This window comes from Saimiri boliviensis, chromosome 15 (assembly GCF_048565385.1).
Source record: "Saimiri boliviensis isolate mSaiBol1 chromosome 15, mSaiBol1.pri, whole genome shotgun sequence".
In the NCBI taxonomy this organism is placed as follows: Eukaryota; Metazoa; Chordata; class Mammalia; order Primates; family Cebidae; genus Saimiri; species Saimiri boliviensis.
Genome location: NC_133463.1, coordinates 37,150,112 through 37,165,962, shown reverse-complemented (window position 1 = coordinate 37,165,962; position 15,851 = coordinate 37,150,112). Strand labels below are relative to the sequence as shown.

General features: G+C 38.0%; 1 long non-coding RNA gene and 1 pseudogene across 2 annotated transcripts in view; both read right to left on the bottom strand.

Moving 5' to 3' along the window:
- LOC104653286 (uncharacterized) overlaps window positions 1–15,851 on the bottom strand; it is a 951,899-nt gene that overhangs the window by 707,822 nt on the left and 228,226 nt on the right. For both annotated transcript variants that reach the window (XR_746505.2, XR_012514083.1), the window contains exon 5: window positions 11,142–11,221. This is a non-coding gene — a long non-coding RNA (uncharacterized LOC104653286). The remainder of the gene's footprint in view (window positions 1–11,141; window positions 11,222–15,851) is intronic.
- On the bottom strand, window positions 3,901–11,133 carry LOC141581452 (keratin, type II cytoskeletal 8-like; annotated as a pseudogene).

Sequence of the window (15,851 nt, the reverse complement as noted above, 5' to 3'; positions counted from 1 at the left end):
AATATCCAAACTGCCCTTAGTCATCCTGGACATGAGCCAAACTAACTGTGGGAAGAATTTAGTTTATAATTTAACTAAGATGGCAAAGATAACAGCCCCTCCCTAAAGAAACACTCTCTTTGCTGGGGACCAGACCACCTTTGTAAAAATAAAAAACTAGCCATAAGATTAGAAATTATGGCTCAGGAGTTACGCAGCCAGAGGCTAACAGATTCCTAACCTCTTAATTGTTTTTTATGGATAACATCACAACTGTAAAACCTGAGACTGGTGTTTAAGGTATTTTTATGACACTGAATTCTGATGAATCAGATGCCACCACTTAGACCAGTAAACTAATTTATCAGGTCTTGTGGCTCCCACCCAGGAACCAACTCAACTTAAGAGGACAGCTCTAACGCCCTGTGATTTTGTCCTTGATGCAACCGATCAGCAGTCTCTACCCCTAGCTGGCTGTCTATCAAACTATCTTTGAAAAATGCTAACCTCTGAATTTTCAGCAGGTCTGATTTGAGTAATAACAAAACTATGGTCTCTGATTTAGCCTGCTCTCTGTGTATTATACTCTATTGCATTTCTTCTGTCATGATAAATTGGCTGTATCTAGGAAGTGGGCAAGATAAATCCACCAGGTAGTTAATGACCTCATAAGGTCATTATTAACTCATTTAATAAGCATCACTTAGAACAGTCAGTGTCACATTGTGAGCATTCAATAAGTAATTGTTAGCTATGTTTATTATATTTTCATTTATATTGTTTCTACTTAGATTTTCATATCATTAATTGCTTTAGTTTTCTATTCTCAGCCAAATCGCTTTTCTTATTTGAACATGTTGTCACTTGGTATGGTACTCTTGTATCTGTTTTGGAGTTAGATATTTTTAAATCTTAAATTATGAATATGTAATGAAAATCCTTTCTGATGTCCAGAGCTTATTATTCTATGTAATCAGAAATGTAGGAACATTCAGATAAAAGAAAAAATTGTTAAGATTTAAAAGGAAAAAGAGTGGACCAAAATAACTGAATCAAAGCATTCTTAAATTATAAGTGAAAAAATAATGTTTAAAAATATATTTGAGTTGGTTGTGAGATGCCTTGAATCTAAAACAATGACAAAATCAAAAAAGGAGATGTTTTAATGGATACTACGGATACACAGAGGATCATTGCAGACTACTATGAACAATTTTACACCCACAGATTTCAAAGCCTAGAGGAAATGGATAAATTCCTGGATGCACACAAACTACCAATATTGAATCAAGAAAAAATAGAAAATTAGAATGAACCAGTAACAAGTAACAAGACTGAATCAGTTATAAAAAGTCTCCCAAGAAAACAAAGTCCAAGACTGATGGTTCACAACTGAATTCTACTGAACTTTCAAAAAAGAATTAATACCTATTCTTTTCAAACTATTCCAAAACTTGAAGCAAAGAGAATTTTTCCTAACTTGTTTTATGAGGACTGTATTACCCTGATGCTGAAACCAGACAATGACATAAAAAGAAAAAAATTGCAAGTCAATATCTCTGATGAACAGACACACAAATATCTTCAACAAAGTACTAGGAAACCAAATCAAACAACACATCAAGAATAGAATATAATGCATTACAGCCAAGTGGGATGCATCACAGTAATGTAAGGATGGTTTAACCTCTTCTAATTAATAAACGTCATACATCAGATTATTAAATAAAGGAAAAAAAATATGATCATCTCAATATATGCAGAAAACAAGGTATTTGATAAAATTCAACATCCCTTCATGATAAAAACTCAATAAATTAGGTATGGAAAGAAAGTACCAGCCAGGTGTGGTGGCTCACACCTGTAATCCCAGCAATTTGGGAGGCTGAGGCAGGTCAATTACCTGAGGTTAGGAGTTTGAGATCAGCCTGATCAACATGGAAAAACCCTGTATGTACTAAAAATACAAAATTAGCCAGACATGATGATGCATGCCTGTAATCCCAGCTACTTAGGAGGCTGAGGCAGAAGAATCACTTGAACCCAGGAGGTAAAGGTTGTAGTGAACTGAGATCATGCCATGGCACTCCAGCCTTGGCAACAAGAGTGAAACTCTGTTTAAAAAAAAAGAAAAGCCTCAACATAATAAGGGTCATAGGTCATATATGGCAAACACACAACTAACATTATACTGAATTGGCACAACTGAACGCTTTTCCTTTAAGAACTGGAAAAGACCAGGGTCACTATTGCCACCACTCCTATACAATATAGTACTGGAAGTCCTACCACCCAGAGTAAGGAAGGAAGGAAGGAATTCAAACTGAAAAGAAAGAAGTCAAATCGTTCCTGTTTAGATGACATAATCATATATATATATATATATATAAACTTAAAGACTCTACAAAAATATCTTTAAACTGATAAATGGATTTAGTAAAGTTACAGAAAATAAAATCAACATAGAAAAATTAGTAGCATTTCTATACATAACCAGTGAGCTAGCTGGAAAAGAAACCCAAAGGTCAAACCAATTTATAATAGCTATAAAATAGAATACACAAATTTAACCAAGAAGGTGAAAGATCTCTATAAGGCAAACTATAAAACACTGATGAAAAAAATAAAGATGATACAAACAAATGGAAAGACGTCCATGCTCGTTAATCTGAAAAATTAATATTGCTAAAATGACATATCACTCAAAGCAATCAACAGACTAGTCTGTTGATTGCTTTGAGTGATATGTCATTTTTCACATAAAGAGAAAAACAAAACACTAAAATTCATATGGAAAAACGAAATACCCCCATAGTCAAAGCAATCCTAAGCCAAAAGAACAAACCTGGAGGCATTACATTAACAGACTTCAAAATAGACTACAAAGCTGTAGGAACTGAAACAGCATAGTAGTGACATAAAAACAAACATATAGACCCAATGCAACAAAAGGGAAAATGCAGAAGTTAAGCTATATGTGATTGGCCAAATGATTTTTGGTCAAAAACATCATCAGCGAAAGAACAGTCTCTTTAATTAATGGTGTAGGGAATATATCTATATGCAAAATAATAAAACGAGACCCTCACCTCACCCTTTATGAAAGTCAACTCAAAATGGATCAAAGACCTAAATGTAAGAACCCAAACTATAAAACTACTAGAAGGAAACATCAGGAAAATGCTTCAGGCCATTGGCCTGGAAAAGGTTTTATGAAAAAGACCTCAAAAGCACAGGCCACAAAAGCAACAATAAATAAAATTATATCAAACTAAAAACCTCTGAAGAGCAAAGGAAACAATCAACAGAGTGAAAAGACAACCTACAGAATGAATTTGCAAACTATTCATCCAACTAAAGATTAATATCCAGAATATATAAAAATTTAAACATCTCGACAGCAAAAAAAAAAAAATCCAATTTTAAAATGGGAAGATAATCTAAAGAGACATTTGTCAAAAGAGACATGCAAATAACCAACAAATATATATAAATTGCATCTCTAATCTTCTGGGAAATGTAAATAAAAACTATAGTGAGGTATAATCTCACTACAGTTACGATGACTATTACCAAAAAAGACAAAAAAATAATAAATGATGGCAAGGATGCAGCAAAAAGGGAACATTTTTATGCTCTTGGTGAAAATTTAAACTAGTAAAACCACTGTGGAGAACAGTATGAATGCTCCTCAAAAAAAAAAAAAAAAAAAAAAAAAAAAAAAAAAAAAAAAAAAAGGCAACTAGAACTACTGTGTGATTTAGCAGTCCCACTACTGTGTATTTATCCATAGGAGAGGAAATCAGTATATTAAAAAGACACCTGTACCTCCATCATTATTGCTATAGTATTCACCATAGCCAAGACATGGAATCAACCTAGATGTCCAACAACAGATGAATGGAAAAAGGAAATGCTATACATACACACACATTCACACACACAAGAATGCTATTCAGCCATAAAAAGGAAAGAAATCCCATCATATGTGGCAATGTGGATAGAACTGGAGGACATTATGTTAAGTAAAATAAGCCAGGAATGGATAGCTAAACACCATAAGCTCTTGCTCATATGTGGAAGCTAAAATAAAAGTTGATCTTATAGAAGTAAAAAAGTAGAACACGAAACTAGAGGCTGGGAAGGGAAGTGAGAAAGAGCTCATTGGGAGAGATTTAAATAATACAAAATTGCTGTCAGATAGGATGAATAAGTTGTAGTGTTTTATAGCACTCTAAGATGACTATAGCTAATATATAGTTTTAAATAGCTGGGAGGATATGAAATGTTCCCATCCCAAAGAAATGCTAAATGTGTAAGATAATGGATATTTTAATTACCCTGATCTTATTACTATACATTATATGTATTGAAACATCACTACTTACCCCATAAATGTGTAGTAGTATTATGTGACAATTTAAAAAATAAAATAAGAAAAAAGTAAAATGAGAACTCTGAACTTTATTATTTTAGCAAAGGGAATTCAATGCAGAATTTAAAATGTAAACAGTGGAAATGTAATTAAATTAACTTGGTGTTATTTTATAGCAAAACTTCCCAAATCAATATACAGCAGCATATTTTTGCCTGCAAGGGTTTCAATTGCTTTGAAATAGATATTTCCCCTCAGTCCCTAGAAAGAATAAAGCCTTCCAGACCAGAGGCATTCAAATATGAGCATCCTTCTTTGTTTATCCCAGCGTGCTTTGTAAGTTTATTTTCTACATGGGTCATGAAGTAAAAATTACTGGGGAAGCACAGATTTGCATGATGATGAAAAAAGGAAAGCCTACAGATGGGGAAAATAGTTAATAAATTAGCATATATGTGAATAATAATGAAGGAATAAACTGGATCACAGGCTTTAGGAATAAAGAGAACAGGAAAAATTCAGGAAACTGATCAAAGGTATAATCAATTTAATATGGTGGCTAACTGAACAAGGAGGGGAGAAAATTAAAAGCACCTTGGATTTATTAGTTAGATAATAATGCCCACCAGCATGTCAGAGATTGGAACCAAATTTCAAGTAGAATTGTTAATGGTGACAAATCTGTATGGGTCTACAGCCACCATAACTTTCGCCTCCTCAGAGGAAAGAATGCAAACAAGGGGCATAAGGCAGATTCAGAGACTGAGGCAAATTTTAAGGCAAGAGGAAGGATTTATTAAAAAGTTTTAGTGCAGGAATGAAAGGGAAAAAAGTACAATTGGAAAAGAGCCAAGCAGGCAGCTTGAGAGATTCAAGTGTGGGTTGAAGGCTAGGGCTAAGTCCAGTGAAGACCTTAGCCCTCAATCCACCCATGGTGGCGGGCGGCGGGCGGGATGTGACCACTAGCGTCTGCCTCGGGTGGTCTCCTGTGCTCTATCCCCCCTGAACAGCAGCCTCTGCCACAGGCTCTGGGGCAGCCGCAAGACAGGGAGGCTGGGAGGGGCTGCCAGGGCCATTCACTTGGGCAGGACATCAGAGGACTCAGAGGCCAGCTTCCCATTGTGGATTTCAATCTTCTTCACAACCACAACCCTAGAGGAGCTGGTACTGCTGAAGGAGCTGGAGCCCATCCCAGAGCCAAAGCTGAAGCCCAGCCCATAGCTAAGGTCAGGGCTTGTGAGGCCTCTGTAGGCCAAGCTCAGCCCACCTGAGCAGACATTGGTGGTCTTCGTGTGGATATTCACGTTCTCCATCCCAGACTCCAGCTGGTTCTCCTCTCCCTCCAGCAGCTTCCTGCAGGTGGCAATCTCAGTGTCCAGGGCCAGCTTGACATTCATTAGCTCCTGGTACTCATGCAGCTGTCACACCATGTCCTGCTTGGCTCACTGCAGGATGGCCTCCAGCTCCAACAGCTTGGTGGCCTTACCAGTCAGCTCCCCAGCTTCTTAGCATCCATGATGACAGTTTCCATGGAAGCCCCTTGGCCTTTGAAGGTCCTCAGTCTCAGCCTGGAGCCCACTGATGTTGACACAGGATTTTTCCAAGCCAATTTGCCAACCACAGACCTCTTGCTGGTGACACACCTGCCCTGGGCCTTGCTCGGATCCAGGCTCACCACAAGAGACACCCTGTCTACTCAGCCCCCCAGGCCATTCCTGACTTGCATGCTGCTGTGGATCTCATGGCCACTGAGACTGTGCACACAGCACCTGGCAGGAGCAGGTGTGTGAGAAAGAATGCTGGCCAGCTGCTCCAAGAAGAAACACAGGTGCAGGTTCCCTGCAGAACTTGTGGCTGGACCAAGTGTGTCACAAAAAACTCCTATCGTGGACTCTCGTGTCCAGATGAGGGGAATGCAGTGGTACCCAAACAGGGTGCCTGTGACCCTGAAATCCTAGATGGGGTGTTACAGCATGCTAATAGATTCATCCCATGGCTCTGAAACTGGCTTAAAGTCATAGCTGCTTCCCATTATGTGGGGTGGCTGCCCTCCACCAGCAGAGGGCAGAGAGCCACAGTGTTACAGCCTTCTTTCTACACACATTGGGTGAGTCCAGAGTTCTTGTCCCACATCCAAGAAGAATGAGGTTATGCTAAAAATTGAAAGGTTGGAGAAGAGTTTTATTAAGTGATAAAACAGCTCTCAGTGGAGAGGGGATGCAGGGTGGTTCCTGGCCAGAAGTCAGATGGTCTCTCTCCCAGTGGGGCTGGGGCTGGAGCTTTTATGAGCTCAGAATAGGGGAGTGCATGCTGATTGGTTTGTGAGTATGCAAAAAATGCTAAAACAAAAGTGCCACTCAAAGCTGGGTATAACAGTATAAAAAAAAAAATTAGGGGGCTAGGCATGGTGGTTCATACTTGTAATTCTGGCACTTTGGGAGATTGAGGCAGGCAGATGATGAGGTCAGGAGATTCAGACCATCCTGGCCAACATGAGGAAACCTCATCTTTACTAAAAATACAAAAATTAGCTGGGTGTAGTGGCACATGCCTGTAGTCCCAGCTAATCAGGAGGCTGAGGCAAGAGAATCGCTTGAACCCAGGAGGCAGAGATTGAAGTGTGAGCTGATATTGTGCCACTGCATTCTGTCTCAAAAAAAGAAAAAAAGAAATAGAAAAAGGTAATTATATGTAAAGTAGTTTAAGGATAGGGATCAAACAGAGGAAAGCATGCCAAATGGGAAGAAGTTCCCAATCTGGTCTGTGGACTTACCAGGGATTTGTAGCTAGGCTTTAAAATGTCTTTGGCTCCAAAGTTGGGTTTTACTGGGGACCCACCCCTGTCTGCCTAGGATTTGTTTGCCTCCTGCCACTAACAATGGATGGCTCATCTCAGCGATGTCCATCTTTGTGTGACACAGGTCATTCCCATGCTTCCCAGCCAGCATCTGCAGCTCCTTATACTTGATCTGGTACATGCGCTCAGCCTCAGCCAGTTTGTGGTTGGCAATCTCCACATACTGGAACTTGACCTCAGCAATGATGCTGTCCATTTTCAGAGTGACTGTGGTCCATGGACAGGACCGCAGATGTGTCTGAGATCTGGGAATGTGGCTCACAGATCGCCTCTTTATACAGCAGCCTAAGGAAGTTGATCTCATCAGTCAGCACTTCCAGAAGAGATTCCTGCTCTACCTTGTTTATGCAAGCTTCATCCACATCCTACTTGATGAGAACAAATTCATTCTAAATCTTTGTATGTTTATTGATGTCACCCTTATACTTATTTTTCCAGTCCTCCAGCAGCCCCTGCATGTTGCCAAGCTCTCTCTCCAGCTTCAGCTTCTCCTGGCCCAGAGTGTCTTACTGCCTCCAAAGGTTGTTGATGTAGCTCTTGAGTGTGTTGTCCATGTTGCTCTGGGATATCTTCTGCTGCAGCAGGAGGCTCTACTTGGTCTTCAGCATCTTCAGCTGCTGCTCCAGCACTGTACCTTGTCAATGAAGGAGGCAAAAACTTATTGTGGAGGGTGCTGATCTGCTCTTTCTCCTGGGTGTACATGGCCTGGATGTTGGAGTCCACCTTTGGCTAAAGTGGGCTCAGTAGGCTCTGGTTTACCATGATGGCTGTGAGGCCCCCTATATCACTGACCCACCATAGTTTCCACCCAGACCTATGCTAGTGCCCTGCCTACCATGAAAGCTGCTATTGCTGCCCACTCAGGAGAAGCTCACGGAGCTGTTGCAGGTACCAGGCCCACACACACAGGAGTATCTGCTGAAAACCTGGGGGCCTGAGGTGGATACCTTGTAGGACTTCTGGGCCACCCTGATGGACATGGTGAAGGAGAGAGTGGAGGCAGGCAGGCTAAACCAAGCGAAAATTTGAGAAGGATTGCAGAATCTGCTTCTAAGTGCAATTATCATCTTAGAGAGACAGTTAGCAATCACCTAACCATCACATGATGGTTGCCTGACATTCCTGGTTTTGAGGGGCCCTTCCCTGCCCTGCTCATGTCTGGCTAGCAGCCTACTGCTACAGATTGACTAACCAAGCAATGCTAAATGCAAATACACTGTCCTGTAGACCTGGTACCATAAGAACTTAAAATAGAGAAGTTAGTTCTACAGTGAGTACAAAGATATCATATGTATAGTTCCCTTATGGTAAAATATGACTCTGAAAATAGGTATTCCTAACAGCACTGACCAGATGGCCCTGTTTAAATGCAAGTTGCAAATCTGAACCACATGAAGTATCAATGCAGTGTGAAAGCCATTTATTAGCAATGCAAATATCAAGCTACCTCTGATTTTCCCCAAAGCAGGATAAACAAAATAAATGAGCCATTAGGAGGCACAGGTGAGATACTCAGGCTTCAAGAACCCTGCTTTGATTACTTTGAAAAGCAGAGAAAGGCAGCATAACAAGTTTCCACTTGAACAGAGTGTGTTTATTCAGCTTGATGCAAGTCAGAGGAAATAGCCCTAATAGTTTTGAATTGCTGTAAAAGGTTGTATGCACTTGTCAGATTTATGCATTTAGGCCATAAAAGTGAAAGAGTCTTACAGAGGCATTTTCCTAATTAAGCAATTCAGGTATAAATTCAGAGACAGAGAAGAAATGCAAGCTTCACATACACCACAGCATATGCCCAAAATGACCTTTTCTTACTTTTACCCTAAGATTTCCTTTTCATCTTTTAACACTAACTCAAATATTTCTGCCTCAAGTGAAGTGTCTCCTGAACCCCTCTACCCATCACTTCTGCCAGCTAGTGACTTCCAGCAACTTGTACATGCCTCCATTGGAACACTTTGCTTTATAATCATTTAACTTTCTCTTCTTGTGTTCTGTGATGTCTTCAAAGGCAAAGATTGTACACTATTTGTGTCTCCAAACCTCAGAAGCTTTCACAGAAAAGATTTTAACCATGTCTATTCACAACCAAAATCAAGAAAAGGGATGATCCCTAACACTTTCATTTGTTAGATTTTTGTTGAGCTCATAATGATGTGTATCAATTTGATAATATAATGCTAGATAAGTATTTTAGAGGATAAATGTATGAAGAGGGTAAAATCATGACTCTCATGGGGCTAGAAATTGAGCACTATTACATATTTTATTTAATTATAAGAGAATTAGGCAGATGTTACATTTTTTCAAAGGAGAAGTAAAACAAGGATAAATGTGTATAGAGTAAACTTTCCTCTATAAAGAAGTGTTGAACTTAAATTACAAACCAATGCAACTGGCTTTTTTTCCCTGTGGTAGCAAAATGGAGGAAAGTCAACTGAACCTCCCCACCAAACAGAACTCATTTGCATGTCTAAGAACAAGAATTATTTTGCATTATTATCAGTTAGCTAAGATTTGCAGAGTTATAAAATACTGCAAAGGCTAGACACATAACCTGGAAGTACATTGCAATGAGTTTAATATTTGTGTACCTCCAAAATTCATATGTTAACATTCTAACCCCAAGGTAACAGTATTTGAACACAGAACCTTTGGAAAGTAATTAAGTCACGAGGGTGGAGTCCCCATGAATGAAATTAGTGCCCTTATAAAAGGGATCCCAAGGAGCTCATACCATGTGAAGATACAAGAAGTCAGCCATCTACAACTAACAAAAGAGCTCTCCACCAAAGCCTATATTACCGGCACCCTGATCTTGGACTTCCAGCCTCCAGAACTGTGAAAAAATAAATTTTGCTTGTTTGCAAGCCACTCAGTTTATGGTATGTTATAACAGCAGTCCAAGCTGGTAAGACAGATCTGCTCTAATCTAGATGATGCATGGGTTTTCATAGGAGACATCCAATAATCTTATTTATTTAGTCCAAATTTTCTTACAATTGTGTCATCTTAAAAGTGGAGTATGGAATCCCACGTTCTTTCTTTGAAAGGTCAGTGTATGAGCCAAAGAATTTTTTGTCCGTTTGTCAGAAAATATTTCTGAACTCCTCTCAACACATTGTTAGATTAGCCCTTCCTGTTGTAATGCAGCAACAACAAAAACTCACACTTGATAAATTACTATTTGCCAAGTAGTGTGAAGAGTGCTTTACGTAAAGAATTTCTTTAATCCTCATGCCAACCTGATAAAATATAAAGTTCACTATTCTCATTTCATAGAAGAGAAAGTGCAGCATTAGCAACGCCTCTAAGTCACACAATAGGCCTGTGACAGAGCTGAATTCTAAGCAGAAATCTGTCTAATATGGTAGCCAATAGTCACATGAAGCTATTGGGACTTGAAACATGGCCAGTTGAAATTCTGATGCTCTGTAGGTATAACCAGGCACTAAATTTTTAACACTTAGTACCATAAAAGTATTTTGAAATTGTAATGGTTTGAATATTTGGGTTAAATAAAAGATATTAACTTTACCATGTTTCTTTTTACCTTTTAAAATGTGGCTACTAGGAAATTTTAAATCACCTATGTGACTCACATTATATTTTTATTGAATAGCCTACATTCTTACCGGCAGACCTGAAGGACAGAAAATTGCCAACAAAAATCAAATAAGCTCTCTTTTTAAAAAATGATACAATTAAAGTATTTACACCATCGAAATAACCATCACTATTATAGTGGACACACACAATTAGCAGAGAATTTTCTGCCTAACTTAAAGAATATTTTAATAGATTCACCCTCATACAAGAAGAGACAATCCCACACTTAGTGATTCTTAAATGTTAGTAGTGTTTTTAACACCAAAGATGGCAGTCTAGGGTGTGGAATCGTCGTGACAGGGAGTAAAGCAATACCCATACCTGACTGCAGGAGGCCTGGCTTCAAGTCTCAGTTCCATACTGACATTAGCCAGTAACTCCGTCAGCTGCAATTTTCTTATCTGTAAAAAACAGACATTTAACTTTGAGATCCCTTCCAACTGAAGAAACTATGTGATCATTTTGATCTTCATCTGTTACCTTCAACATTATTTAGAACACCTGTTCTCAAACTTAAGGCCTAGAAGTTCATTATGTCACAGATTGCTGGGCCCCACCTCCAAAGTTTCTGATTCAGCAGGTCCCAGGCATAGCTGGGAATCTGCATTTCTAATAATTCCTTGGGATGTTGATGCTGCTGGTCTAGGAAACACACTTGGAGGATCACTGACTTAAAAACAACATCACACAAGGTCTCACATGAGGAGCCATGGGGGCTGTGTTAAGAGCAAAGTAGACTTCACTTCCACTCAAGAGATAAATTGAGCAGTTGAGCTTTTTTTCAAACCCCTTATTGAGGATGATTCAAAGTTTTACATTCTCATCCAGAAAGGGGACAATTTAGACCAATAATGACTTTAATGATTTTTTTCCCTAATTAGCATTTCAGCTTTTTATTTTTTATTTTTTTTTTAAGAATTACACACTTGGAAGGGAAATGTCAGATTCTAGGATTTTTTTTTAATTGGCTTGGTGTTCTAGTGTAAACTATATTGCACTTTTAAATATGAGTGGTGGGCAAAATCTCCACCTACAGTATTACATAACAGACACACCCACACCTATACTTCTATTGATGACCTAATGTGTTTATTTTCAAAGACAGTATAATGATAAAAGGAATGCATTTCCCCTTTGCCATTTTAAAATTTTATTTACTTTTACATTACTATAAAGTCTGTTTTGTGCTTTTGGGGTAAAATCAGCTTGTCTCTTGTTCTAGTTGTACTTAGAAAATTTCAAAGCTTTCCCTGTTCTCTTAATGTTTCAACATTTTCATTGCTTTGTATCTGGATATTTTTAGGATCTAATGTGCAACTTTATGGTTCTATGAGAACACCAACTGACTGTGCAAATATGTATTAAAGCAGTGGGAATTTGGGTACCTTGTCCAGACGATGCTGACGGAAGCACTGTACACATGAGATGTCAAATATGATTTTTAAAATAATGACAAAAGCATCTACCCAGTTAGAAAAATTACATAGTTTTTTTTATTGCTGTTTCTTGTTCTATCTTTGTTTTAATAAGTTCACCTAGGTATTAGTAGAAGTGCTGGGGAAATCATGAGCCCTCTGTCTTAATTTCTTTTTTCAAAAAAAAAACTTACATTGCCTTATTCTTACATATAAGAAGCTTTATATTTTCTGTTAATTTTTCCTAAGGATTCTAATTAAGCCTCATCTCTGTGAGAAATAAAATTAGTAGACATTTGTAGTATTCTTTCACAGATAAGAAAAGTTAAAAAGTGTTGGTAGGTATTCTTACATCAAACTTACTGGTTTGAAATTATCATTAAAATTACAAAGTCAGTTATCCAGATGGTGTGAAGTGGCCAAACAATCAACAAGGAATGGTTTTGTTCCTTTTCTTCGTCTGGTGTTTGGTTTATGTGGATATAATCTATGTCTCTGGCATGATTAATACCATAGCCATTTTAATACTTATTTTTAAGTACAGAGCTTTCATTATTACTGTGCCCTATCCTCATCATTAATAATGACCATCTGCACTTCCTTTCCTTTAAGGAGTGGTGTGATTTTACTTTATCATCAGTATGTTCTGGGAATAGCACTGTTAAACAGCTATACTCAGACAGAAAAGTGCCTGAAGTAATTATGGAACCCATCTGAAATTTCAAAATTAGAATATTTTCCTCAAGCCTTGTAATATGCATTTCAAGCACAAGCTCACTACCATTTCTAAGTAATAAACATTCAGGAAAGCATTTCTGTCAGATCAATGATATTTTAAATCTGAAATAAATAAAAATAGAAAAGAACAATTTGCTCTTCTAGCTCTCTTCTTTTAAATGGTACCCCAATTAAAGATAAACTTTATTACTATTTTTAAGATGTCCTCTGCTTTTCCTATTAAAACGTAAAGTAAACCTGAATTAAGGATAAAAATGAACCAGTTTACTAGATAGTAATACCTAATATCAGGACTTATGTCTACACATTTTGGCCATGTCTGCATAGTCCTCTAAAAGTTAACTGCTTCCTAATTGTCTGAAATCACTAAAAGCTGAATGTATGTTCTATAGAACCAAATAATTTTGAGTCTGTATTTTTCATTTTCTCAAGTTCTTACATTTATGTCATTAAACATAATAATTAAAACATAGGTAGGCTAAAAAGCTTATATTACTAACAGAAGCCACCAAAATCATACCCACATTTTGAGGAACAGCCTATTGGGTTCTTTAATGTAAAGTTTCATAAAGTTCAGTCATTCTGACTTGTCAGTCGAAAGGGGTTATAATGTAACCAATCTGATGTCAAAGACATTAAACTGATTATATCTGTTTACTATTATAATCACTATTATTGCTATGTATATTATCATTACTTTTCTTTTTCTTTATATATTTTATTACACTTTAAGTTCTGGGGTACATGTGAAGAACATGCAGGATTGTTACATAGGTATATACATGGCAATGTGGTTTGCTGCCTCCATCCCCTCATCACCAACATCTGACATTTCTCTCCATGTTATCCATCTCCATCCTCCCTACTCCCTACTGTCACTCCCTTTTCTCCCCCAACAGACCCCAGTGTGTGATGTTCCCCTCTCTGTGTCCATGTATTCTCACTGTTCAACACCCGCCTGTAAGTGAGAACATGCAGTATTTGATTTTCTGTTCTTGTTTCAGTTTACTGAGAATGATGCTCTCCAGATTCATCCATGTCCCTACAAAGGACAAAAACTCATCATTTTTTATGGCTACATAGCATTCCATGCTGTATATGTGCCATATTTTCCTTGCCCAGTCTATTATCAATTGGGCATTTGGGTTGGTTCTAGATCTTTGCTATTGTGAACACTGCCGCAATGAACCTACATGTGCATGTGTCTTTATAATAGAAAGATTTATAATCCTTGGGATATATAACCAGTAATGGGATTGCTAGGACAAATGGAATTTCTATTTATACGTCCTAGAGGAATCACCACACTGCCTTCCATAAGGGGTGAATTAATTTAACACTCCCACTAGCAGTGTAAAAGTGTTGCTATTTCTCCATATACTCTCTAGCATCTGTCTCCAGATTTTTTAATGGTCACCATTCTAACTGGTGTGAGATGGTATCTCAATGTGGTTTTGAATTGCATTTCTCTAATGACCAGTGGTGATGAGCATTTTTTCATATGTTTGTGGGCCTCATATATGTCTTCTTTGGAAAAGTGTCTGTTCATGTCCCTCACCCACTTTTGAATGGGTTAGTTTGTTTTCTTGTAAATCTGTTTTAATTCTTTATAGTTTCTGGATATTAGCCCTTTGTCAGATGAGTAGATTGCAAACATTTTTTTCCAATTCTGTTGGTTGTCAGCTCACTCTAGTGATTGTTTCTTTTGCTATACAGAAGCTCTTGAGTTTAATTAGATCCCATATGTCTATTTTGGCTTTTGTTGCCAAGGCTTTTGGTGTTTTAGTCATGAAGTCCTTGCCTATGCCTATGTCCTGAATGGTTTTGCCTAGGTTTTCTTATAGGGTTTTTATGGTGTTAGGTCTTATGTTTAAGTCTTAAATCCATCTGAAGTTAATTTTAGTGTAAGGTGTCAGGAAGGGGTCCAGTTTCTGCCTTCTGCACATGGCTAGCCAGTTTTCCCAACACCATTTATTATTAAACAGGGAATCTTTTCTCTATTGTTTGTTTTTGTCAGGTTTGTCAAAGATCACATGATTGTAGATGCGTGGATTGTCTCCAAGGCCTCTGTTCTGTTCCATTGGTCTATATCTCTGTTTTGGTACCAGTACCATGCTGTTTTGAATACTGTAGCCTTGTAGTACAGTTTGAAATCAGGTAGCATGATGCCTCCAGCTTTGTTCATTTTGCTTAGGATTTCCCTGGCTATGAGGAATATCTTTTGGTTCCACATGAAGTTTAAGGTGGTTTTCTCCAGTTCTGTGAAGAGGGTCATAGGTGGCTTGATGGGGATACCACTGACTCTGTAAATTACCTTGGGCACTGTGACCATTTTGACAATATTGATTCTTCCTAATCATGAGCATGGAATGTTTTTTTCATCTCTTTGTGTCCTCTCATATTTCCTTGAGCAGTGGTTTGTAGTTCTCCTTGAAGAGATCCTTTACATCCTTGTTTGTTATATTCCTAGGTATTTTATTCTGTTTATAACAGTTGTGAATGGCAGTTCATTCTTGATTTGGCTCTCTTTAAGTCTGTTAATGGTGTGTAGGATTGTTTGTGATTTCTGCAAATTGATTTTGTGTCCTGAAACTTTGCTGAAGTTGCTTATCAGTTTCAGGAAATTTTCGGCTGAGATGATGGGATCTTCTATATACACAATCATGTCATATGCAAATAGAGACAACTTGACTTCCTCTGTTCCTAACCGAATACCCTTTATTTCTTTTTCCTGCCTGATTGCTCTGGCTAGAACTTCCAGTACTATACTGAATAGGAGTGGGGAAAGAGGGCATCCTTGTCTAGTGCCAGATGTGAAAGGGAATGCTTCCAGTTTTTGCCTGTTCAGTATGATATTGGCTATGGGTTTGTCATAAAT